This window comes from Limulus polyphemus, unplaced genomic scaffold (assembly GCF_000517525.1).
Source record: "Limulus polyphemus unplaced genomic scaffold, Limulus_polyphemus-2.1.2 Scaffold1968, whole genome shotgun sequence".
In the NCBI taxonomy this organism is placed as follows: domain Eukaryota; kingdom Metazoa; phylum Arthropoda; class Merostomata; order Xiphosura; family Limulidae; genus Limulus; species Limulus polyphemus.
Genome location: NW_013667578.1, coordinates 196,063 through 220,809, shown reverse-complemented (window position 1 = coordinate 220,809; position 24,747 = coordinate 196,063). Strand labels below are relative to the sequence as shown.

The 24,747-nt window shown below is 35.2% G+C and overlaps 1 protein-coding gene across 1 annotated transcript in view; it reads left to right on the top strand.

Moving 5' to 3' along the window:
- Positions 1 to 1,848: 1,848 nt before the first annotated feature.
- Positions 1,849 to 24,747, top strand: part of LOC106465512 (116 kDa U5 small nuclear ribonucleoprotein component-like) — a 122,113-nt gene continuing 99,214 nt past the window's right edge. Inside the window, exon 1 of the mRNA XM_013925738.2 lies at positions 1,849 to 1,974. The gene's annotated coding sequence lies outside the window, so the exon portion shown is untranslated. The remainder of the gene's footprint in view (positions 1,975 to 24,747) is intronic.

Genomic DNA, 24,747 nt, shown 5'->3' with positions numbered 1-24,747 from the left:
GTTACTTTCTGGATAAAATTTGCTCAGCGAGGAAAGCCAAAAGTGGTGCATGCCAACAGGCTTTGGCGTTATCACGGTCAAGGACATTTCAGTTGGGACGAAGTGAACAATGGAATAAAAGACGCCGCTGAAGATGTGTCACCTGGAAAAGCCATTTTCGAAGAAGAAAATGTACTCGGCTTTGAGAAGGGAAACAGTGAAGCCCTTGATGAAGTTACTACCACTGATGTGACTGTTACCGATGATAGGACATTTCCTGATGAAGCAGATGAACCCCACGTGAAGCAGAAGCCAACAAGACGGAGACCAGTACGGAAGAAGATACGTCCCGTAAAATTAAGAGACTTTATTGAATTGTAATTTTGTGATTGTATTTCTGTACATTTACTTAAGTTATTGTTAATTGTTATTGGTTTATTGGATGTGGTTATTGTTCGGGACGAACAATATTAAGGCAGTGTTGCGTCAGCGAGATCACGTGACTATTCTCACGCCACCTGGTTTCTAGAACTATCCTGTACCTTGGCGAATGCTCTAGCATTTACTAGATATAGGGTAGTCTGGTATATAAAAGACGGTGACAACGTGACGAACAATAATGTGTGTGTGTAAACAGTGAGTAATTGATCTGCAGTCAGAGAGTATTAATGAAGTTGAGCACGTTCGTTGTTATAGCGTTTGTTTTAGCGCGGTTGTTGAAATTAAGTATATCGTAAAGTTATATTCGGAAAGAATAAACCAGTTTTATTAAGTAAGGACTTGTGTCGCTAAAGTTTCATCGGAACGAATTTACGGGAAATCAATTAATAAACGGAGACGTAACAGTATTTTTACGGGAAATTAACAAACGATGAGACGTAACAGTATATTAAAATGCCACACCATGAAGTAACTTATATCACGCTACGTCAAAACTCTTTTTGGCTAAATAATAATACAAACGTCTAAATTTAAATAACAAGCAAAAACATAAACTATAACAATACAATAAAAGACAATTGTACAACATGATATATACATATATAAATTAAATATAATTATTTTTCATGAATCTTAATTTCTTATTTATAATACATTTGATGAGTTTTCAAAAATGGTCTAGGCTTGGCTTAATACTTAACGCAATGAGTTACATATCTTAAGATTTTAGGTTCGAGCCGCAATATGGTGCTCAATACACTCATCACTTTCAACTTTGGGAGTGTTATAAGTGTGGCATTGAATCACGCAAATCAGTTAAAGTAACAGCATAGGCAACGGGTACTCTTAATTAGTTGCTCTCATTCTGCTAAGTAGTTCCAAATGAGAAATGACTGTATCTGAATCTAAGGGATTTCTGACCTATCAGTTTCTGTTAAAAAAATCATTTAAAATGTCAGTTATATTTCCTTCTTCGCCCTGAAATGTACTTATAACACTGTTCGTGTCATCTGGTGAGTCAGGAGTAAGTTTCTGGACTTCAAGCGCTAAATTATGGAGTTCAATTCCTCTCAGTGGAGAAAGTGCATATATCTCATTGTGTAGCTTTGCGCTAAGAATCCAACAACAGCACTGATTCTGTAGTAGCATTGATTAAGTGTATATATATATTTTAATTATTCTTGACTTTATTTAACCCAAACTGGAGTTTATTACGAGATATTCTTATAAACGTAAATAAAATAACGACCTATATATCCACAATGAAACTTCATTAACGAAATATTTCTCTAATAAAGTTACAATCTGGAGATAAAGGTCGTTATTTTATTTATATATATATATTTTAATATTTTGACTTATTTGTATCTGTTAAAATTATACAGTGACATGCATGATATAACATTTTTATATATTCATATTTTCAACATAGGACTAAAGCGTGTTGTCGTAGCGCCAGCATTGCTTTTTATTTGTATTCTTCAATCTGCTTTCACAAAGTTTTAGGGTTAGGTGTGACGTTTATATTATAATTATATTAGAAATATAACGGAGGTGAGTTATGTTTAAAGTATATTAAAATAAACATTTGACTTAATTTACTGGGTTATATTTCTTCTCTTCAACCTGTTGTTTTACTTTCAAAGTTTCATGTGAAGTAAATTAAACTCTAGTCAATTAACGACTTAAAATTTAATTCAACTTTCAAGAATTGAAGAAGGAAGTTTACTTAACGGTGGGCCATACCCTAACTTATTTTCTCTGATTTGTGTTTTTGTACATACATTCAATATAATAAACTCTAAAATAAAAATAAAACACTCGCAGCAAGCGCTTACCATTCAAATATTTATCAAAACTTCCGTTAATCTCCCCTAAGGCCTGGCCATGCCGGGCCAGGTGGATAAGGCGCTCGTCTTGCAATCTGAGGGTTGCGGGTTCGAATCCCCGTCCCATCAAACCTGCTCGCCCTTTCAGCCGTGGAGGCGTTATAATATGACAGTCAATCCCACTATTCGTTGGTAAAAGAGTAGCCCAAGAGTTGGCGGTGGGTGGTGATGACTAGCTGCCTTCCCTCTAGTCTTACACTGATAAATTAAGGATGGCTAGCGCAGATAGCCCTCGTGTAGCATTGCGCGAAATTCAAAAACAAACTAACAAAAAACAAACTCCCCTAAGGATTAAGTTCAATTAAAAGCATCTACCATGTCTGAAGCAACACATTCCAAACGACCGAAGGCCAACCATCCTGTTAGAAAAATAAAGCTGTTTTAGCTGAAGGTAACTCTTACCCTGACAGAATTTAAATTTGTGTCCCCTAGTTTTACCATTCTCACTATTAGTATTAAATACGAAAAAAAGATGATGCATTATGACTGTAACTTGTAAGTGTAAAGGGAGTTGATAGTGTTGATGCAATCAGATCCTACCTAACTTCTTTTTTTAAAAATAACCAGTTTCAGAAAACCTAACACATCCTTCTATGACAACCTTTCCACCCCAGGTGTGATATGAGTAGCCCTTCACTGAACATTATAACAGTTCAGTGTACATTTTAAATTTAAGGTAAGGAGCTGAAGACTGAATGCAGTACTCCAAATGTGGTCTAACCAACAATGTATAAAATTACATTATAACCTCTTTAGACTTGTATTTAGTATATCCATGGATACAACTTAAAATCCTATTTATTCTACCACAAGGAACAGTACATTGCTTGGATGGCTTAAGAGACTGATCAGCCAGAAAGCCAAGATCTTTCTCTACCATACTGCTGTTAAGGTTGTTCTTATCAAACTTATACCTATATATTCAAATTTTGATGTCCCTCATGCATTATCTTGCATTTATTATTATTAAAAGACATCTTCCATTTATCTGTCCAACTTGCCAAATAATCTAAATCCTTTTGTAATGCAGCAGCATCCTTACAGCCAGCAATGCCAAAAACTTTAATATCATCAACAAATTTAAATAAGTTATAGATCATTCCTTCATCTGTGTCATTGATATAAATTGAAAATAACAAAGGTCCTAACATTGAGTACTGAGATTCCCCATTTGTGATATTAAACCAGCTTCACTAAACTCCATTTATAACAACCCTCTGATTTCTTCCATCTAGCCTTTTTTCTATCGAATGAGACAACCTATACCCCCTCACATACAGAGAACTTTTTGTAAAAGCTATTTATGTTGCACAGTATCGAATGCTTTATGAAAATCTAGGTACAACAAATCCTCGCCTGTACTCTCAACCACATAAGCAGTAACCTCTTCAAAGAATTTCAAAAGATTAGTAACGTACGGCTTACCTCTAGTGAAACCATACTAATTATTAAACAAAATTTTAAACCTTGTTAAATGATTTTGCAAAGCATCTTTTATCAGATTTTCAAAGCCTTTTCCCATCATTGATGTAAGACTAATTGGCCAATAATTACAAAGACAATTTTTATAACCCCCCTTTGAGAAGAGGAGTAACATTAACCAACTTCCGATCTTCTGGCACCTACCCACTATTCAAGGACTTAGAAAACTAGTAAAAAGTAGTTCACATATCCAATCCTTAACCTTCTTCAAAACCCTTGGGTGAATATTATCTGGGACATTATCATTCTTTAAACTTCCCAATTTTTTATTAACAAGCTCAGAATTAATGTGAATGTGACCATCTTGTTTGATCTTGTTTCTGTCTAGCAACTGTTTAGGATAAGAAATATTGCCTAAATTGTTGGTAATAAGAATTGAATAAAAGTAGAATTTAATAATCCAGCCGTTCCATAATTATCAGATATTACCACTCCTGTATCATCCTTCAAAAGCCTAACTCCCATCCCAACATTTTATTTATCCTTAATGTATTTAAAAAAATCCCAACTATTAACTTTTACATTCTTAGTCAACCTTTTTTTCATATAGTTTTTTTTATTTCCTGTTTGGCCAACTCTCTTAAACTTTTGTAATCCTCCATATCTCCCATAATTGCAGTCAATTTAAACTTCTTATATTTATAATGCTTTTCTTTAATTTTGTTCTTTATACAGTTTGTGAGCTAACCTGGTGTCTTACTTGCAGCCACCTTTTATTTTCTATAAGGAACATACCTGTCTTGAATATTTAAGAATTTATTTTAATAAATTTTCCACATTTGGTTAGTATCTCCAATTAAATCAGTTTGCCCAGTTCGCAGCAGATAGTTTTTGTCTCATCCCTTCAAAATTTCTTTTGAAATTTCAAACCAAAATATCATTATTTTCATCTCCATATGCAGCAAAACATCAGATTTACTTATACTCAGATATTTCCCAGTATTCACTCTGTCAACTATTTCTATATTAGGACTTAAATCTAAATAGCATTTTGTCTAAGAGGTTCCCCAATGAATTGGTGAAGAAAACCATCTTGAACAGTTTCTAAAAACCTGTCTCCCACATGATTTGATTCTAAAATTTCTTACTGTATATGCCTGAACTTAAAAACTCCCACAGTTATAAACTCATTTATAGCTGAATTCTTTGTCTCACTAGAGAGTTTCTCTTCAATTTCTTCAGTTTTATTTGGTGTTCTGTAATAAATTCCAACTTAGAGTCTTCTGTCCTTATAATCACTATCAGAAACTCAAACAGATTCATCTTCATTGCTTTTAGCTTTGATATCCTCAGTTTGAACATAATGTAACTCCCATTTTACATATCAAGCCACTCTTCCTCCCTCTTTTTAGTACTCTATCCTATTACCCTGTATTTTCAAGGAATTACTTTCATCAAAATTGTATACATCTGATCAGGTTTCATTTATTTGCATTATACCAAAATCTGACCAGTGCTTTAAGATCATCCACTTTATATCTTATATTTTTATTATTACAACAGGAGCAGTTTAGTTTCCCATTAAAACTACTTTTGTACTTTGTTCCTACCCTATGCTTTTCTGTAAATTAAATTTTTTTCTTGATTGTTCTGACCCTTACCATTGTGTAGACCTAGTTTAAAGCAAACAAGCTAGTCCTTACCCTGTTTAAAGGTAAACCCAAAAGCTCCCTTTTCCTAATGAATTGATCTAACAAATTCATCCAACTAACTTGATCATCCTCACATATTTACTTTCACCTAGTATTCAGCCCCCAGTGACTTACTTATAATTTCATCACCACAATTAAGTCTTGGCAGTATCCTTGACAGAATTAAGCTATAATGGCCATTTTCTTTGAATGCTTTTATCAATGCTTTGTAGTTAATAATTAGCTTCTCTTATCTACCCTTCCCTACATCATTAGCTTCTAAGTGCACTATAAAGACTGCATCAATGCTAGCACCCTTTGCTGTATCACTTGTTCTGTCAGTTATATCCTCCACTGTGGATAGCATAATTTAATTATTTTTTTGCTATTTACCCCACAGACATTCCTATCCACATGTCATTCTAATGAATCACCTATAACAATAACCTCATGTTTTTCATTCCTATCCCTATCTGTCTCTTTTGTTATCCTTCCCTCATCTCCTCAAGCTAAAGGCTGAAATCTGTTAAATATGATTAAATCCAGTATTACTAGCCCTATTAGTACTGTTTTTAACTTCCTGAAAGTTGTCCTTGGGTATTGTATCCTTCTCAAGGAAAAGATTAAGGTCATCTAACTCTTGCTGCCATTTCCCAGTTTACCCTTTTCTTTATCCCTTGTCTCTACCCTGTCTAGAATAGTCTCCACTTTCTCCTCCAACCTACAAGCTCTACATAAAAATTGAAAATTTTTATTGCAGGACCATCAAAATGGGAGGTAAATTTGGTGCAGTTGCACCCCATTTTTCCAATGAATGCCTTCCTGCTATTAAAATTGTTATGAATTGTAGACAAAAAACACCTATCTAATGAAAATCATCCCATCATCAGCCAAATTTGATGTAGTAGAAACTACATAATGATGAATGAGCCCCCATCACAGTAAAGTTCAATATAAAAATGAACTAGAATATATTAATGATAGTCAGGGTTGGCACCTCTAGTGCTAGTTAAGGGCCTCTTTAATGACAGACAGGGAAAGGTCCCTATATATCATCACAGTGAGCCCTGACTGTCATCAGAAGATTCCCTAAAGCTGTATGACAGAATTTAAACACACATTAAAATTGAAAAATAATAGTAAATGTTTTGTAAGCATAAAAATGTATTATACCAGTATCATATACATAATGAGGCATAAGAAACACATACCTTGTTTTTTGGCAAGGGGCCCCTTCATATCCTATGTTATTAAATTTAGAGAGGGGCCCTTAATAATAAACGGACAGAACATACACTGATATTAAATGGACAAAATTGGGTCATTGATAGTAAATTGACAGGAGAGGCCCCAGATATTAAATTGTTAAGGGGGTCCCTTGATAGTAAATGGACAAGACGATCCCCGTATAGATATAGAAAATATTTAATAATTTTAGTGTGTTTACATTACATATTTGTTTAATCTTTGTATATTATGGGTTATTCTGATGATATCAATATAATTTACTGATTTAGGTATTGAAATTATGGTGCCCCAAAGTTAGAGTAAATAATGCACCCCCTCTTCAAAAATCCTTTATATGGGACTGCACTACTAACTTCCTTAAAAGTGCATGTTAATCCCACATTCCTAAATAAAACCCACTCCTTGCACTTGTCATACCTTACAAACTGGGAGCACTTGACACCTACACTACTCTTAACCATTGCAGCCTTGGAATAAATAATTAACACTAAACACAAGTAAGCCTTTTGACAACACTGTAAAGCCTAACATTAGAATTAAATATACTATGATATTTTATCACTTTATTGTCTTTTCACTAAAGTAATTAAGTTTACATTTAAAATAAGAAGTAACAAATAACTATAGTCTTTATATTATATGTATATATATTTATTTAGCCTGTTTTATAACTTACTAATATAAGTTTAGATTATAGCAGAAATCATGTTACACTCACTAAGCCTGTTGATTAAACAGTATTCAACTGTAGATAAATTTAACACCAGTATCCTCTACCAAACAATTCTTATACATTTAATTATCACTGTCAGTACTACAGCTGCAATGTACACCATGTTTCTAGTTACACACAGCTAAATGATAATTTAAAAAATCTAGTCTAATGTGAGACCAAGTCGATGATTGAGTCTTATTCAACTTTAAAAAGTGTTAAATTTAACTCTTAGTCTTACCAGATAAAATGATAATCATTATAACATTACATTATACAGTTTGCAGTCTGATAATTAGCCTAGAGTCCATATTTTTTTATATACTATAAAAGTATAAACTTATCTCTACTACTATTACTTGTAGTAGAGCTGATGAGTGTATAATTTGTAAGTATAAATTCCGATAAGGTCTTACCTGCTTTCAAAGAAGGCTATCTCGATCTGAAGGCTATCTGCCCTGTAAGCATTGCCAAAAAAAAATTTGTGATCAGCACACTAAGTCTATATACTCTAGAAATTTTGCATCCCTTTTGATCGTGTACATATCTTTTGACTACTCTCCACCAATAGCATTTTGCCACCTGTATTGGTGCAGCTGGCTCCCTCTGCTATTCCCGCTCAATCACCACTTTCTCAATTTGCATAGCATTGTTTACATGTGTTTTTTCGCATTTGGCTACTGTTTATGGATGTGCTTCTTTGCCATTTCAATTTTTTTTTCAATAGTTTTATTTTACTGTGTTTGCATTCACTTGTTTCAACAATTTTTTTGCATTTATTTCTTGATACCAAATTATAAGAGTTCTTGGTATGAATTGGCAATCAATGTATCAAGTACGGAAATTCCTGTTACAGTCGAAAAAGCTACTGGTAAAGACTTCCCACAAATTAGGTTTGACTGTATCTGCAGAAAAGGTACAGGCCTTAATTTACAGGGAGCTAAATTCTGATGTTTGGCTGGTGATTTCTGTATTTCAACTTGACAATGTGTCTGAGGAAGAATAGAATCAATGAGAAGATAGTGTGGAGTATCTTTTTTTTTCTGGCACTTACTAATTTCAGTCTGTCACACACTACACCACTTCAGGATTTTCACCTTCCACCAGTTGCTGCAATGCCATGTCATTCATTTTGGCAGAGAACTTTTGTTCTCTTTTCTTTTTTCCTATTGCTTCTGTTTCTCTTAGGGGATCTGTGGTAAGTTTTTCAACATTTACACTTCACACCTGGTTGATATACCCTTGGTAGTTGTGGCTCAGATGCCCTTTGTGTGGCTTTGCCCTTACTTACACACAGGATAATTCAGTATTTCACGTCATCATATTTATGTGTCCTTTGTCATCTATGTTACTTTAGACAAATTGTCAGTTAGATATTGATTATTACTTTGTTTTTTGTTTTAGGTACATTTAATTGTTTTGTATATTTGTTAATATTATGTATTTTGTACATTGCAAGTTTTGAGGGTTTGTTAGTTCATTATTAATAAGTACTTTAACTAGGTATGTTTATATTGCTTATAAGTTACATATCTAGTAACATCTAATTTGTTGTTCTATTTGAGTAATTTTTTTTTGTCATTAACTATGCACCTTATCCTCCTAATTTTTGTCAGTGTAAGACTTAATTATGTGTCCTTTGTCATCTAAGTTACTTTAGATGAATGGTAAGTTAGATATTGATTGTTAATGTGTTTTCTAGGTAATTTTAGTTAGCTTGCATGTTTGTTATTATTACATACTCTGTGACTACATAAATTTAGATGGTTTGTCCATTTAATATTTATAAGTACTTTGTTGACTAGGTATGTTTAGATAGTTTGTATGTTACATATCATTACTAGTAGTAATTAATTGTTCTAATAATATACTCTACCTCTGCTCATAAGATTAGCTTTTCATGTTTTGTGCTGCCCTCTGTAGGCAAACGTTTTCAGAAATGCATGCAACAAGCCTTTATCCTCCCTTTGTTGGAATCCACATTTCCAACACTTCTCGCATGCAAGTCATCATGCATCACCTCTCCATCAATAGGAGACCAACACTATCATGTGATGCATATTACTGACTCTAATCGCCACTACCCAACAATCACTTCTTGTTTGGCAGCTGTCGAGTTCAGATTAGGGCTTCGGATCTGCCAGTGCCCATTTGAATGTTCGCACGTTTATTTATACGCATGCGCTATGCATACAATTTTTGATTAGAAAAAATGGCGTCAGATAAGGGCGCGGTTGGAAGTAGTTGTAAAAAGGTTTCGGACGTACGGAGTTTTTATAAGAAACTTCACGACTGTAGGAAAGCCATGTGCAGTATTTGTAAAAAAGAATTTGCCTATTTAGGCGGTACAATAAACCTACGGAATCACCTTGTGTCGAAGCACTCGATTGTTTACTGTCCGGACATCGAGACAACCACAAGGGAGAGCAGGAAGACGCCTACCCTTGATGGATTTGTAAGGCCTGTGAAGAGCAATGATACACGTGCAAAAAATATAACAGAGTGACTCAAATGATCGTTCAAGACCTACGCCCCATTCGAACTGTTGAGTGCGATGGTTTTCGTAATTTAATGAAGTACTTGGAGCCGGGATATGTCTTACCAAGCAGAAAACAATTTACCGCTGATATCAACCTTAAACATGCAACGTGCAAACAACGTCTGAAAGAAAGGCTAAGTGACGAAGCAGTGTTTATATTGTTAACCACGGATATATGGACGAGCATTGCAACAGAAAGTTACATCACCATAACAGCGCATTACAGTACAATGTAATGCTACTAAATAAAAGCTTCCAGATTCCAGAAGGCCTGTAATCAAACTCTAGGAAATCTTCCTTGCTCAGACTATACAACTGCTGTCCAGTCATATTAAACTTTGACAGGTCAAATGCCTGAAGGTCAAACTCATGTACAATCAAACTGTAACAAGTTAAATACATACACTGTTATAATATAACAAGTATACTCAATTGTAAGAAGCTTCAAAGCTTCGGTAGTTATCTTGCAAGAAGCTTCGAAGCACTACTTATAATATTCATTTCAGCCCTAGTTCGGACGTTCTTTTTTTTTTACATTGTTTCAGTTACCTTGAAATGTTTTATATTTTTATTTTTTCTTAACTTTACTTACTGCACTTCAGAAATCCGGAGTTAATATTTGCATATAGCATTACTTCTTTGTGTTTCCCGTTTATGAATTCCGAAGTTACTTTTGATCAGTCTGCCCTTGTTTATCATCTGGCAGACTTTCCCTTTCTCAACCGACAGTTGTTGGGGTCAGTTCTCCCTGTTTGGGGGCAAACCCAGAATATCCCACAGAGTGGTCCCTTCATCCTACCATTTTTCGGTGGCTCTGTATGCATCTGAGTATGCCCCATATCAATGCCTTTGCCACTGCCCTCAATCACAAATTACATTGGTTTTGGTCTCCACCCTCAATTCCATGCCGTCCATCGTCTGTCTTCATGCCTGGCTTTTGTCATGTTCTTGGTGAGGAATTCTGGTTTCTCTCCCAGAGTAGCTTCACATTTAGCTTGTTCCAGTCGCCCTTCTTTGGCCATTAATTAATGCAAATGGAATGTTTATTGCTCCTGGGCATTGACTCGGAGTTTCCAGGCTTCTCACCCAACAGTTGCCTGTATCTCTGACTTTCTCGCATGGTTCTTTGAGAGGGGGTTCTTTGATCTCCTTGATTTTGGGATTTCTTGCTGGATTATCCCATACATTCCATTTTTCCTGCTTCTGCAGGGTTTTGCTTCTCCTGTCCTTTCCATGTTGATCCAGTTTTCCTAGCTCCGTCAGCTACCAAGGTATCTATTGCTCCCTCACTTTACTTCCGTTCTGACCTTAGTCTATATGTTACCTGTTTTACCTCTCATTGAAGGCATATTTCCTCCTTCTCCTGGCCTGCAGGCATTGTAGGTCAAATATTTTGACCCTCGATGTTACCAGTACCACGTACCATTCCTCCTTCCTTATTCTTTATCTGAATTGTGCTTTCTTTCCCAAGACCTCTGAGGCTTGAGAAGGTCAGTCTGTCTTTTCCCCTTTCTGCCTATCCTCTGTATCTCATCTCTACCCTCTTCCTGATCCAGTTAGACTCCTCTGTCCTGTCTGTGTCCTCTGTTGTTATATTGTTCTCATGGCTTCCTTCCAGGGTTATCGTTCCCGCCTTTTTATCCCTTGGCAACCTTCTCCAGTTACCTTGACCAGTTGGGTTTGACATTTGATCCAGTTGGCCTTTTCCTCCTTGTCTTCTTCCCAGCGCGATCTCTTTCAGGTTTCCTCACATCAAATCCGTCACCTTACCTTCTCTCCCTTGCCTCTTTCATCGGCCATTGGATGAGGTTCTATGATCGGGCATGTGGACAACTCTGCACACGTTCTTCTCCCACTACCTACACCACATCACTGTTTCTGCTTCCTCGAGGTATCGTCTGCTGCCTGTGGCTATTCTACAGTTTCAGCATGACTGTGACATGAGGTAAGTTCTCAATAATGCTTTCTTTTCTTTCAGGGGCCCCTACTTGAGCTTCACTTTGGATCCCACTCTGTGATGAGTGGTGCCTGACCAGGTATTCTGTATGTACTCGGAATGGGTTCCACTTAGATGGGTATAATGATTTGCAGACATCTTGCTATCAAATCCGCACTGTAAGCCATGTTGATTTTTACACTTTTTCCATGGCTATGTACGCTCACCCTTGAGATGGGGTGTTTCACAAGATCACTAGACTGTAAATTTGTCATAATAATTGCATCATAATATGCCTGTCTCAAACCATACCACCCATGGACAGCATGGGTAAAGCAGAAGGGGATTGCTGCTCATCCCTCCTATGCATAGATTGCATGAATTGGTGGGGTCTGCTTTTCAAAATAGTTTCGTGATCACCCACTGCACTGTTTTGGGTGTTGCAGTCCCTTCAGACTCTCTACTGCACTTTCCCCTCCTTTCTTACCACTTTCCAGTTCCAAGGTGCTGGATGGGTTCCATAAAGATGGCTATAACCATTCACTTCAGATGAGGGTGATGGTGTTCTGCCCATGTGGAGGGAATTACAAAATCCTCTGGATGAGTAGCTATTTCCCGGAGTTGAGACACCCAAATGCAGTTCACCCCTCCAATTGGGTGCCTTTCTCCTACCCTCGCATGGATGTCATTACCCAGTGAGTGAGGTTTTGGAGATTGAGTGAACTGATCACATAAGTTCTCACACAGGTTTTGGGTTGTCCATCTTTCTCTCTCGACTTCTGAGTTGTGGGTTGCAGAAGATCTACATGGCCTGTTTCCCTGTTCTTGGTTTTTCCTCATTGGGTGACAAGGTTGTTCCGACCTGGGGTTGTTTTGGGCTGGTTTCATGGTCGCAGGGGTTGAGAGCATGTGATGGACTTCCCTAGTATTTTGGTTGACACATTCCTGGATCCCTGGGATTAGGCTACCCTGTGAGTTTCTGGAGTAGAATGTTAGGTTCACTCTTCACTCTGGGAATGAGTGTAAGATGGTATGATCCTCATCCTACTCTCGCAAGGATATCAGTACCCAGTGAGTGAGGTTTTGAATGTAGTTGACTTACTGAGTATGATTCATTGTGCCCTAGCCACTCTACACCATAGGACACATCCTCAATTGCCCACTTCCATCGTGGGATTGAGTGATTCTGATTTTTGTTTAATATCACATTACTAAACTATCCTCTCCCACTTGGATGTCCTCCCTTTAATGTTCCGCCATGTATGATCCTCCTGATTATGTCAATGTTCACGGTGAAAAGATACCTGACACAGATGTGGTACATTATCCTCTTCAGATCGTATGATGTGTTCCTCTTATTTTGGGGTGTCCTTCAGGTGCTTCTGGGGAATATGCCTGTGCTTCTCTCACACTGGTTCCTTCTCAGTTTCAGTGTGGGATTCAAGCTAATCTTGTGAGCGGAAGGAGAGTACCTTATTGGAAGTTATTCATAATGCTAGATGTGGACCTTTCTTATTCAGGGGCCTTTTTTTTTTAATGAAGGTCATCCAGTTTTCCAGGAAATGTTTAGTCTATTTCTCTATGTACTCTTGAAAGCATCTCATTTGTGCTATAATGTAGCCAATGGCGAGAGTGTATGTGAAAAGTTGTTAGGGATGTTTTACTTTAGAAATTACTAAATATATGTATATTTAAAACTATAATTAAGTGTTTAACACTTTTAATACGGGCTCGGTCTTTATAGATTTAATACTTATAACTTTCAATATAGTGGGTATATCTTCACGAAATTTGGCAGTCTTTCAGTTAATATTACAAGTCTTTCACATACAAAAAGTCATATTTCTTAGTGAAGTATTTTTGATAAAATAAAATAAAGATTTGTCCATGGATATATTGAGTATTTGTTTTGAATAGTCTGTGTGCAAAGTAATTTCCTTTGTGTAATCCCCAAAACCTCCTAAATACATTTCAAATGTTTTTTTTTTCAATAAAACTTTATAGTTTATTTCATATTTTCTCTACCCTATTTCAAAACAAGTAAGTGTGTAAAATTCCATCTTTTAGAAAAACAGTGATATCAAGAAAGTTATTGTGGGTAGGTGAGTAGTCACAGATAAACTTGAAGAAAGGTCCACTTTTCAAAAGCACTCGAGATATAAGGTTTTTATTAATTTTTATGGGAATTTATAATTTTCCTAAATGAAAATATATTTCCAATAAGTAATTCCCTCCTCTCACACTTACCACCTGTCCTCTCTATAATCTTCTGATGCTTGTGTTTTCTGCCAAACTTCGAAGTGATAGTTCGGTAGTGGCACATGGAGGGAGTAACATGCATCACGTGATAGTAGTGCTCTCCTATTGGTGTAGAGGTGACGCATGACGATTTGTTGCATGAGAGACGTGTTGAAACTGTGGATTCCAATGGGGGGGGGGTGAAGGCTTGTGGCATGTGTTTCTGAAAAAGTTTGCATATAGAGGGCAGCATAAAATGAAAAAAGCTAATCTTGTGAGAAGAGGAAGGAATCTATCAGAAATGCATTTTCAATTTAGAAAATTATATCTTATGTCTGAATAATTTTTTTTCATAATTGTTAACTATGTGCTTTATCATCCTAATTTTTGTCAGTGTAGGACTTAAATTTTTTTCATTGTTACATTGTTGATGTGTTCGTTTCTTTCCCATTTGTAGGGCTAAGCTTTGCTTTGGCTCCTTTTCCTGTTATTTTCACCTCACAATCTACAATTTGGAGTTCTTCCCCACAGTGCATACTTTGTTGATAGTTATTTCTCCCTCTAAGTTGAGTTTCCAGATCAGGGCCCTACCCTTTCTAAAAGGGCTTGGCTCTTTTAGTGTTTTGTCGGGGGGCGCAAACTCTTTCCTGACATCTTCACTCTATGAGTTTTTGCTCTCTTCTTTCTATGGATGACTGGCTCCAGCCTGCTTCTTTCCACTCACAGTCTAGAGACCACACTCTGGTCCTACAGGAAGTAGCACAGTTGAGATTCTTGATGACCGGAGTCCATTCTTACCCTCTCTCAATACCCCATTCATTTGGGTTTTTCTTCTATCTCTTTGGCGATGTGGGTCAAGCTCATATGTGCTCCTTTCGATGGACACTCCTAGAGCAGTGAAACTTTTCCTCAGTCCCTGGCTAGGTGGTTAGACAAGAGACCAGACCACAGCGGGAGTGCTGCTTACTCCACTTTGTCCGAATTTACATATGTTCATAGACTTATCTTTAGAGGGTTGGGGTTCTTACCTGTCCATTCCCCATATTTCCCAATTCTTCACCTGGTTGTTTGACAAAGGTTTGTCAACCACGGCCATATCTAGCTATTGGGTGTCCTTGTCAAATACCTTCCATTTCTCCAGGTTTCATGTGCAGCCTTTCCCTGTCATTTCTTTCCTTTCTCTGCTCCTTTCAAGTCATACATCCTCCATGTTCCTTGGATTTACCTGATTGGGATATTGGTGTGGTCCTTTATGCTTTTCCCATCCTCTCTTTGAAACGTTGTCTTCATGTTTCATCTATCATCTCTCCCTCAAGATCTGTTTCCTTCTCTTCCTTGCTTGTGGATGTCGTAGATCAGATATTTATGTTTTTATTGTTACCTGCTTTTTCTACCATTCCTCTTATGTCATCCTATATCCTGGCCAGTCCATGCTCCTTCAGACCTATGCTGCCTGGCTTTCTAACTATGGACAAGAGCCATTACAATTTCATCTAAGCTACTCGTTATCTTTTCCATGTGAACGAAGATTGTACTAAGAGAGAAATTGACAATTCTTTGTTCAGAACACAATGTAATATAATACATCATTTGATAGATGAAAACCTTGACTTTCTATTAGTTATAGGTGATATATAATGAAAGGTAAGAGAGAACTATCAATGAATTGTAAAACTGAGGATGTGACAGGTGGGTGTGGCAGGAGTGGTCTGATTTTCTATTCTAAAGCTCCATTACCAAACATACTTGAAGGCTCTAAAAATGATGGTTTGTTTGAGCAACAACAATTTTATAGAGTATTTTACGTTTAATTTTGTACTTTTTTTGTGGTGGTGGTGGATAGAATAGGGATGATGACATGCTAAGAGAAAATGTGTCACTTGGGTCACATTAGTGAAAATTCAGGATTTTATTTTATATTCCCTCATAGAATTAATAACTTAAAACTTATATACTATTAGAATATGAATTATTAGCTAATATTTTATGCTATTTTAAGTGGTATAACATAAACAAAAAGTACTTTAATAAAATTTTGAATGCAAGACCCTAAAACCTTGTGTAATGCACAGTAAAGGATACCTGGGGCGATAGGGTTAATTGAATAAATCAGTGTTGGCCTGCTTTTGAAAATAAGGAATTGTGGACACCCATTGCACTATCTGCAGCCTCTAGGCTCCCCACCATATTTACTTCTCTCCCTTCTTCTTCCAGTGCAGCACGGGAATCCTTACCAGTTCCCAGTCGCTGGGGTGGTGGACCAAGAAGGCTTCTTCCTGAGTGAGTTTATAATTTACCATACCTACTCATAATTACACACTCAGTGAGAAGAGGGCAAAGCTGGTTTCCCTCCTTTCATTTCCCCTGGATGCTTTTTACCAGATGGAAAGATGTCGGTTGGAATTGGTCCAGACTATGTATGATCTTCCTCGTAATAGTGGGTTTGGGATGACACTGTCCTGTTTCTACATTTGTGTGGAGTAAAGGCCTCTCTTCTCATTAATTCTGGTTGCAGGAGGTTGAGTTTGGGATACATTGTGTATCTCGTAATAATGGAAGCAGGACATATGCACACTGTTCTAATGGCTGAGCAAGTGTTCCATGCCCTCCTCGTAGTGCCAGATGCAGGATGTTTCTTCCCTGCATTCATGGTTGAGTGAGCTATGATGTTTGCTTATAATACTGGTTACAGATATTACCTTGTTCTAATGGTTGAGTTGACGCAATTCCACAACTAGGAAATGCTGGGTTCGGTTTGTTGTACTTCTTGCTCCTGTGGTTGTTTTGGGAGTTTGTCCTGTTTTGACCAAAAGCTCACTTCTTCTTCTTCATAATTCTGGTTGCTTGTTATATGACACTCTGTTTACTTGTGATTGGGGCTGATTGGTATATATAACATGGTCCACATGCCCTAGCCACATTATTGATGTTATAGTATTTTCTTTTTCATCCTCAGCCTACTAATCCCGAGGATGAGTTATGGAATCTTGTCTGTCCGGTTGAGGTTGTGAATGTACATAGCTAGTTCTGTTTATATTTTACAATGGATTGCACCTCTCAGCAATAATAACAATCACTTGTGTACATCCTTTTTTTTTCCTGCCTATTTCAAATTAATTTCCTATTTCCAGGGAAGAGCATATACCTGTTCAAGAAGTAGTGTGCTACCTCACAATTGTGCTTTATTTTCATCTCAGAGCACACCCACTCATTCTGGATGGTTGCTTTTTGCATGGTTTCAATTTTGTGCACCTACAGTGGCCCCTCCACCTTTGCAATGTGGGATTCTAACTTTGTGTGAGAAGAGATAAAACCGTATCAGAAGTTAACATTTTTCTTATACTGAAAATATGTTTCTGATGGGTACTTCGCACCTTTTCTCCCCACTGCCGGTGTTCTCCTTTTGGAGCCTGCCAATTCTCAAAAATGAGGATTGAGTGGGAATAGCTAGCTGTACCAATGGCACAAAATTGATGTGGGATATAATATAGACTGGTGTACTGATCATTAAATTTTGTTAGCAATGCTAAGAGGGCAGATGAAGATCTAGATAGCTTTGTGTGACAGAAGGTAAGTACGTATCAGAAATACATTTTTGGTGTAAGAAAAATTTTAACTTTCAAACATTATTTCATCTGTAAGATGTCTGTCACATGGGATAGTGGGTTATTTAATTTTGAAGTTCAAGCATTTCAGAGCTCTCCTTTTGTTGCAGAAACATAGCCAACTCAGATCAGTTTATATTTCTGATAGGAATATGTTGAATTATAGTCATTATTGAAAAACTTAATTTGAAGTACTGCACATGGCTGTTGCATACACATATCAACTCTTCTCATCATGTGTACAGTTCATATATTTGTCAACTCTAGTAGTTGAATTACTATAACCCTATGCAGTATAAGTAGTGACCTGTATCCTCACCATGTTACTTTTCCAGTTCCTTATGGCACTGACTTGTTCCCAGCACAATTGAAGAAAATAATCAAACATTTTAAATAAATAAAATTTTCCTTAACTTTTTACATTTGTAAGTAAATCAAGGGTGGGTTTTTATGTCAGAAAATGATTGTTAATTTTATATTGAAAAACTTCTATATACACCTCCAAGTATAAATGTTAGAACTATGTATGTAGTGTTAGTAGTGTGTAGGCTTAGAATATTTAATTTCAAAATAAAATTAATGTAACCCTTCAATGTTCTGGCAGTGTAGGTGTTAAATGTTGACAGTTTTTAAGGTGTGATAGATGCTAATAATGACCAGGGAAAATAGAAACAGTACTATTAGTGCTAGAGATAATGGATTTAATTGTAATGATCAGTTTCTATAAATAAGATTTCAACCTTTAGCTTGTACAGATGAACTATAGGAAGGAAGGTAAACATAAAGATAATTATGGATGAGCCCCCAAAATTCTCTAATGAAAATTACCCCATCAACAGCAAAATTCTATATTTTTTCTTGCTCTGTCAGTTATATCCTCCATTCCTGCTATCTGAATAGCATAATCTCATTGTCTCTGTGCTACAAACTATTCTATCCATGTGCCACACTAAAGAATCACCTATTACTATAGCCTCCTTGTGTTTTTCATTCTCATATATAGCTATCCCTTTTGTTTTCTATAAAGCTTATAGCAGGAAGTTTGAATCAGTTATAAGGCAAAATGTTTTGAGTTGAAATTTTGTACTGATCAACAGGTGAAAATAATGATAAACTATACAGTGAGGTAAAGAGTTTAGCTGCAATTGAGGTCATAATTATGGATGAATTTAAATTTTGAGCATATAGATTAAGAGCCAAATCATGTGGGAGACAGGTGTTTAGAAATTTTTCAGGGTGGTTTTCTTCACTAATTCTTCAGAGAACCTACTAGGTACAATGCTATGTTAGATTTATTATTAACTTTTCATATAAAAATAGTTTATAGGGTTGAAAATGGAGACGATTTTGATATAAGTGATGATTTCCCAATTAGATTTGATGTTTTGCTGCATATGGAGATCAGGAATAATGAAATTTTGGTCACAAATTTTAAAACAGCGAGTTTTGAAAGTGTGTGACCAGAATTATTTGTTCTGAATTGCTCAACTAGATTAGTTGGAGATATGTTCTAATGTGGAAAAGCTTAAAAAATATTTTTTCAACTATATAAGATATGTGTCTACTATAAAAAAAAAAAAAAAACGGTGATGGCTGCAATTAAAAGTCCAGGTTGATTTTCAAAGATATATAGGCAAAATAAAAGGAAAATTGTAGATTTAAGAAGTTTTAAATTAGCATGATGGGAGATTTAGAGGATTATAGAAGATCAATAGAGTTGGTCAAATAAGAAGTTAGGAAATTGAAAAGGGTATATGAAAAAAAGTTGACTGAATATATAAAAATTAATAGGAAGATTTTTTTTAAAAGATTAAGGATAAAATGTTAGGATGGGAGTTTAACCTTTGAAGGATAATACAGAATAACTATACATCAAGATTATTAGATGGCAGGGTTATTAAATTCTACTTTTTTCCATTTTTTATTTTTACTAATGAAGACTTAAGAAATATACTTGTAGTGAAAAGTTGCTAGCTCAAAACAAGATAATTAAATTAATTTTGAGCATGCTAAGAAAAAATTGGTGTGTTTAAAGAATGATAAGACTCCTGGGCCTGATAATATTTCCCTAAGTCCTTGAATAGTGGGCAGGTACCAGAAGATTTTATGTTGGCTGATGTTACTACTATTTTTCAAGGGATGGGATGAAAATTGTCCCAGTAATTATAGGCCTAATTTGTCTTACATTGATGGTGTGAAAAAATTTTGCAAGTCTGATGAATAATAATGCCTTGCAAAATCATTTAACAGTGTTTAAAATTTGGTTGATAGTAAACATTGTTTCATTAGAAAATCTTGCCTTACTAATCTTTTGACTTTTTTGAATAGATTACATCTTATTTAGGTAGATTATGGTGCAGGTTTGGATTTAGTGTATATGGATTTAGGAAAGGATTTGACAAGATACCACATAAAAGGCTTGTTAAAAAACTATTCCTGTAGGTGTGGGAGATACGTTAGCTCATTGGATACTTATGTTTGGAACCACAATATATTACTATAATAGTAAACTGACAGATAATGATTTACAAGCTAAATGATGTGATTTTATTTTTGGAAAAAATACCACTTGTTTCAACAGAACATTGGTCTATCTTCTTCTAATTTCAGTTAGTTGATTATTTTTGTGAAATTAATTGATTAATCATTATTTTTTTAATTGACTACTTTATGAAACACTAATCATTCTATTTACTGCTCATAGTTAATCAATTATATCAATTAATTGATTAAATCACCCAACTATAGCTTGTGCAAATGAAGACCTTATTGTGCTTGTAAATCATTGCCTGTCAATTTAGTATTGGTTGATTGGATAGAAGAGAGGTTGGATGAAAGAAAGCAGAGTGTTGCTGTAAATGGAGTTCAGTCAAACTGGATTAACTCAGGGCTTGGTGTTAGGACATTTGCTCATTTGGATTTACATCAATGATATAGATAAAGAAATAGTCAATAAATTTGTTAAATTTGCTGATGATATTGAGATCTTGGATGTTGCTGGCTATGAGAAGGATGCTGCTGTTTTTCAAAAGGATTTAGATCATTTGTTGAGTTGTGCAAATAAATGGTAGATAATTTTGAATTATTTTAAATGCAAATCAATGCATGTTGGTTATCATAATTTGAACAATGAGTATAATTTTGATAACAACCTTAACAGTATTATAGAAGAAAAGGATCTTGGTGTTTTGGTTGATCATCGTTTTTAGCCATGCAAACAATGTGCTGTTGTTAGGGGTAGGGCAAATAGGATTTTTGGTTGTATCTACAGAAATATTGAATACAAGTCTAAATAGTTATAATTTCATTTTATAGATCACTGGTTAGGGCACATATGGAGTATCGTGTTCAGTCTTGGGGTCCTTACATTTAGAAGGACATTGAATTCTCGGAAAGGATTCAAAGGAGAGCTACTAGGATGATACCTGGACTGGAAAGGTTGTCCTAAGAGGACAATCTAAGATTTATGAAATTGTTGTTTCTTGAAAAAAAAGTAGAATTGGAATCTGACTGAAGTGTTTAAGATAGTTAGAGGAATTGATAGGAGGGAAGCTTCATCTTTTTCTTGGTAAGAGAGCAGTAAGAGTAAGGGACACAAATATAAGTTTTGACAGGGTACGAGTCCTCTTCAGCTAAAACAGCTTTTCTTTTCCAAAAGTGTAGTTGGCCTTTGAAGTGGATTGCTTTCAGATGCTGTAGATAGTTAATTTAGGGGAGTTTAACATAAAATAATTTGCACTCATGGTTTCATGAGTAAGGACAGCAAAATTGAACACAATACTCCATTTATGCCATACCAGTGATATATACAATGAAACTATGCCATCATGTCATTTGTAAACACTGTCAAACATTAAACAGTGGAAATATAGTATTAGCAACTTGAAGTCAAGATGATCATTATTATTTTGGATATACCCAGAGCTCAACATTAATTTTTGATATCACTTGCTTAGTCAGGCAAATTCTCACAGGACCTACGTGTCTGAAGCTGATTTGGATCAGAATGAAAAGGAAAGAAATTGTAACAAAATCTTCTTCTACATGAATCACTTACAGTCACATTAATCTGTATTTAAAATCCATAGAACTAAAATAAGGCCATAGTTCTGTTTGCAAATCTGTATCTAAATGTTATTATAATGGAGCTTGCAACATATACATCCAAAGCTCAGATCTTGGAAACTACAGCATCATTCATAACTGGGTAATATTTTAAAAACTAGGCAGTATTTTTATAGCTGAGCAATAAATAAAACAATTGAAATTTCCACAAAAATGACATCTTTCAAATTTAACCAATAAAAATTACAAAAAAAAGAAGTTTCAAATATAAAGAAATAAAAAAAATAAAAACTTGAAAAAGTTTTTTTTTAGCGTGAAAATTCATGAGTGTTGCAACAGAAGAACAAAGCACTTCAATAAAAATCTACTTTGTGATGTAATGCTGTGATGATAGCTCATTTTTAAACTAAAATTTAAATAAAATCTGTTTTCTCATTGATAGTGAACATTATTGAATGTCAAGTATGAGTACATTGTTGTAGAACTGTCAGACAATTCCAGAACAGGCCACAGGCCCAATAACCTTCCGCAGGAACTAGCAGTTATACCTGCCCAGAGGGAGGGTATTTCTGCTAGTCAACATAATGCCCCTACAGCAGTATCAGCTTTTTCATTTAAGGCAGGGTTTGGCTACCTGTGGCTCTTTAACCCTCTCACTGTCTAGCTACTGGAATATGGGTTGCATGCATTGTAGCTCTCAGTGTCTTGTATTTTTACCAAATTTGAAAAAAATGGCTTTTGTTATTGTGTTGCCAACCCCTGATTTAGGATAACAAAACAAAAATATGTGAATAGAAGTTATTATTTTTTTGACATTGTACTGGATGTCATTTACGTGGATAATGATATTATAGAAACAAACCTCATGATTGAATGTGTATAAATAGGCTGTGCTAGCAATATAGCTTTTGTAGTGTACAATGACAAATAAAACTGTAATAAGGATAGAGGTACATTTCTAACAGACTAAAACGAAATGCTGCTACCAACAGGATTGAACAAAGAAAGGAGTTATTAAACTTTAACAACCACAGAAATCCAAAACTAAACTCAAACAATTGGAGTAGAAATTTTATCACTTAAAAAAAAAAACAGTTAGTAAATACATCCTTGGCCAGGACTTGATACAAACATTAATAAACAATACAACATAAACACCAGTGTTATTAATTTCACTAAGAAAGGAATTGGGAAAAAGAATAATAAGAAGAAAAACCCTAATTGTGTAAAAACAACAATAATATTCCAAATTAACCCACTTCGAGATCAATAATATTATTGAGCAACAATCAGCAATAATTGGTTTTAACTATATCTCATTAACTAAATTGTCTAAGGTCAAGCAAGGGTTTTTATTTAGTGGTTAGACCATGAGGTTAAATCTCATGTGAGTAGCTAATTTACCTAATTTTTCACAACATTAATGTCTGTATGTCCCTGCTAAGAAAAGCTTGTGTCCGTTTTGTAATACAGACATACTCATATTCAACATGCCCTAGCTAGAAGGTGAATTAGTGCTTTAATATAACTCCAAATTCATAGTTGAACTAAGCAATAGAAAGGATAATAAATAAATGGTAAACAAAACCGTAATAAAATAAAAGTAGAACTTGCTATCTTACATGTTGAATCTGTATTTTGCTGGTTCAAAATAATATAGTTTGTGCTCGCTTTGGACTTCAATATTGTTGTGTGCAAAATATAGACCAGTTTTATACTCATAATAATCACTACCTCTTAACAATTAAAGCAGTATGTGCTGTTACATTCATGTCCTTTGTACACTAGAGATACACCTGAAGTATTTGCATGCTAACTAAAAATACTTGATTGCTTGGATATAGTTTTGTATATTTTCTTCACCACCACTTGCCTGATCACTTTCATATTGTACATAAGTGTATGTAATGTATGTTAACATACACCTAAAATTAGTCTTACTGGTCAATCTCATGAAGTAATGTTTATTTTCATCAGCAAAAATTCAACAGTTTTAATGGAGTAGCCTTGCTAAAATTTGTAGGGAGAACCTCATGGAACAGTATTAATTATGTTACAGTTAGAAATAAAAAAGTAACTTAGTTTTAAGTAGTTGTACATGAATATTTCTTTCATGTTAAAGGAATGGTAGTTTGAAAATGCCCTTTAAAAAAATCCAAAACAAGCTGAAATAATGAAGACTAGTCTCATGTGAGAATAATCCAGGTTTCGACAAATATTTTCAGATCTAGGAGCCAGCCCATAAACATGGGAGCCAGGTGTGCCTAGTTTCATTAATTTTCGTACTGGGAAATGGGGACTACATTAGTTCCTTGATTATCTGTATTTTTTTTCTTTACCCCAGATTTTCTCAAAATAATTGTGCCATTACAATTCTAGACAAAATTTACATGTTTTGGAGAAATTGTCACTCAGAAATTAATTTTAGTTTCAAAAGTTCGGGTGGTGCATGATATCTGGGCTTTTCACATGCAAGATGTGGCATACGTTCAAATCATAAGACGGCTGGTTCAAGCCTATCCTTGACTTATTTATTTTTAGCTGTTATGACAGGAATACAAAATATTTGTAGCTGGATTAACTTTATTTGATTAGTGATTAAAAACATAGTATACAAAAACACACAAAATACACATTAAGATTTCTTAAAAATTTCACTTAACTTCAGTCATTGTCAGCTGTTCTTTGCTGCATGGCGGGCATCCTTTTACCACAGATGCATGTTTAGGTTGTCTTGAGGTGTCGCCCAGTGACACGTTGTTCTTTTCCCTACAGATAATTAATATCTTCAGTCTGTTTTATGATAGATGTAACCATGTTTTAAAGATTGTTTTGAGCTAGCTGAAACATTAGATAATGTGTCATTTTGTTGACCTTAATTGATGTATGATGTAAACGCACAACAGATGAAACAATGAAAGATACTTCTGCTTTAGCAGAAATATTATACTGTGTCACTTGTTTGATTTTAACTGATATATA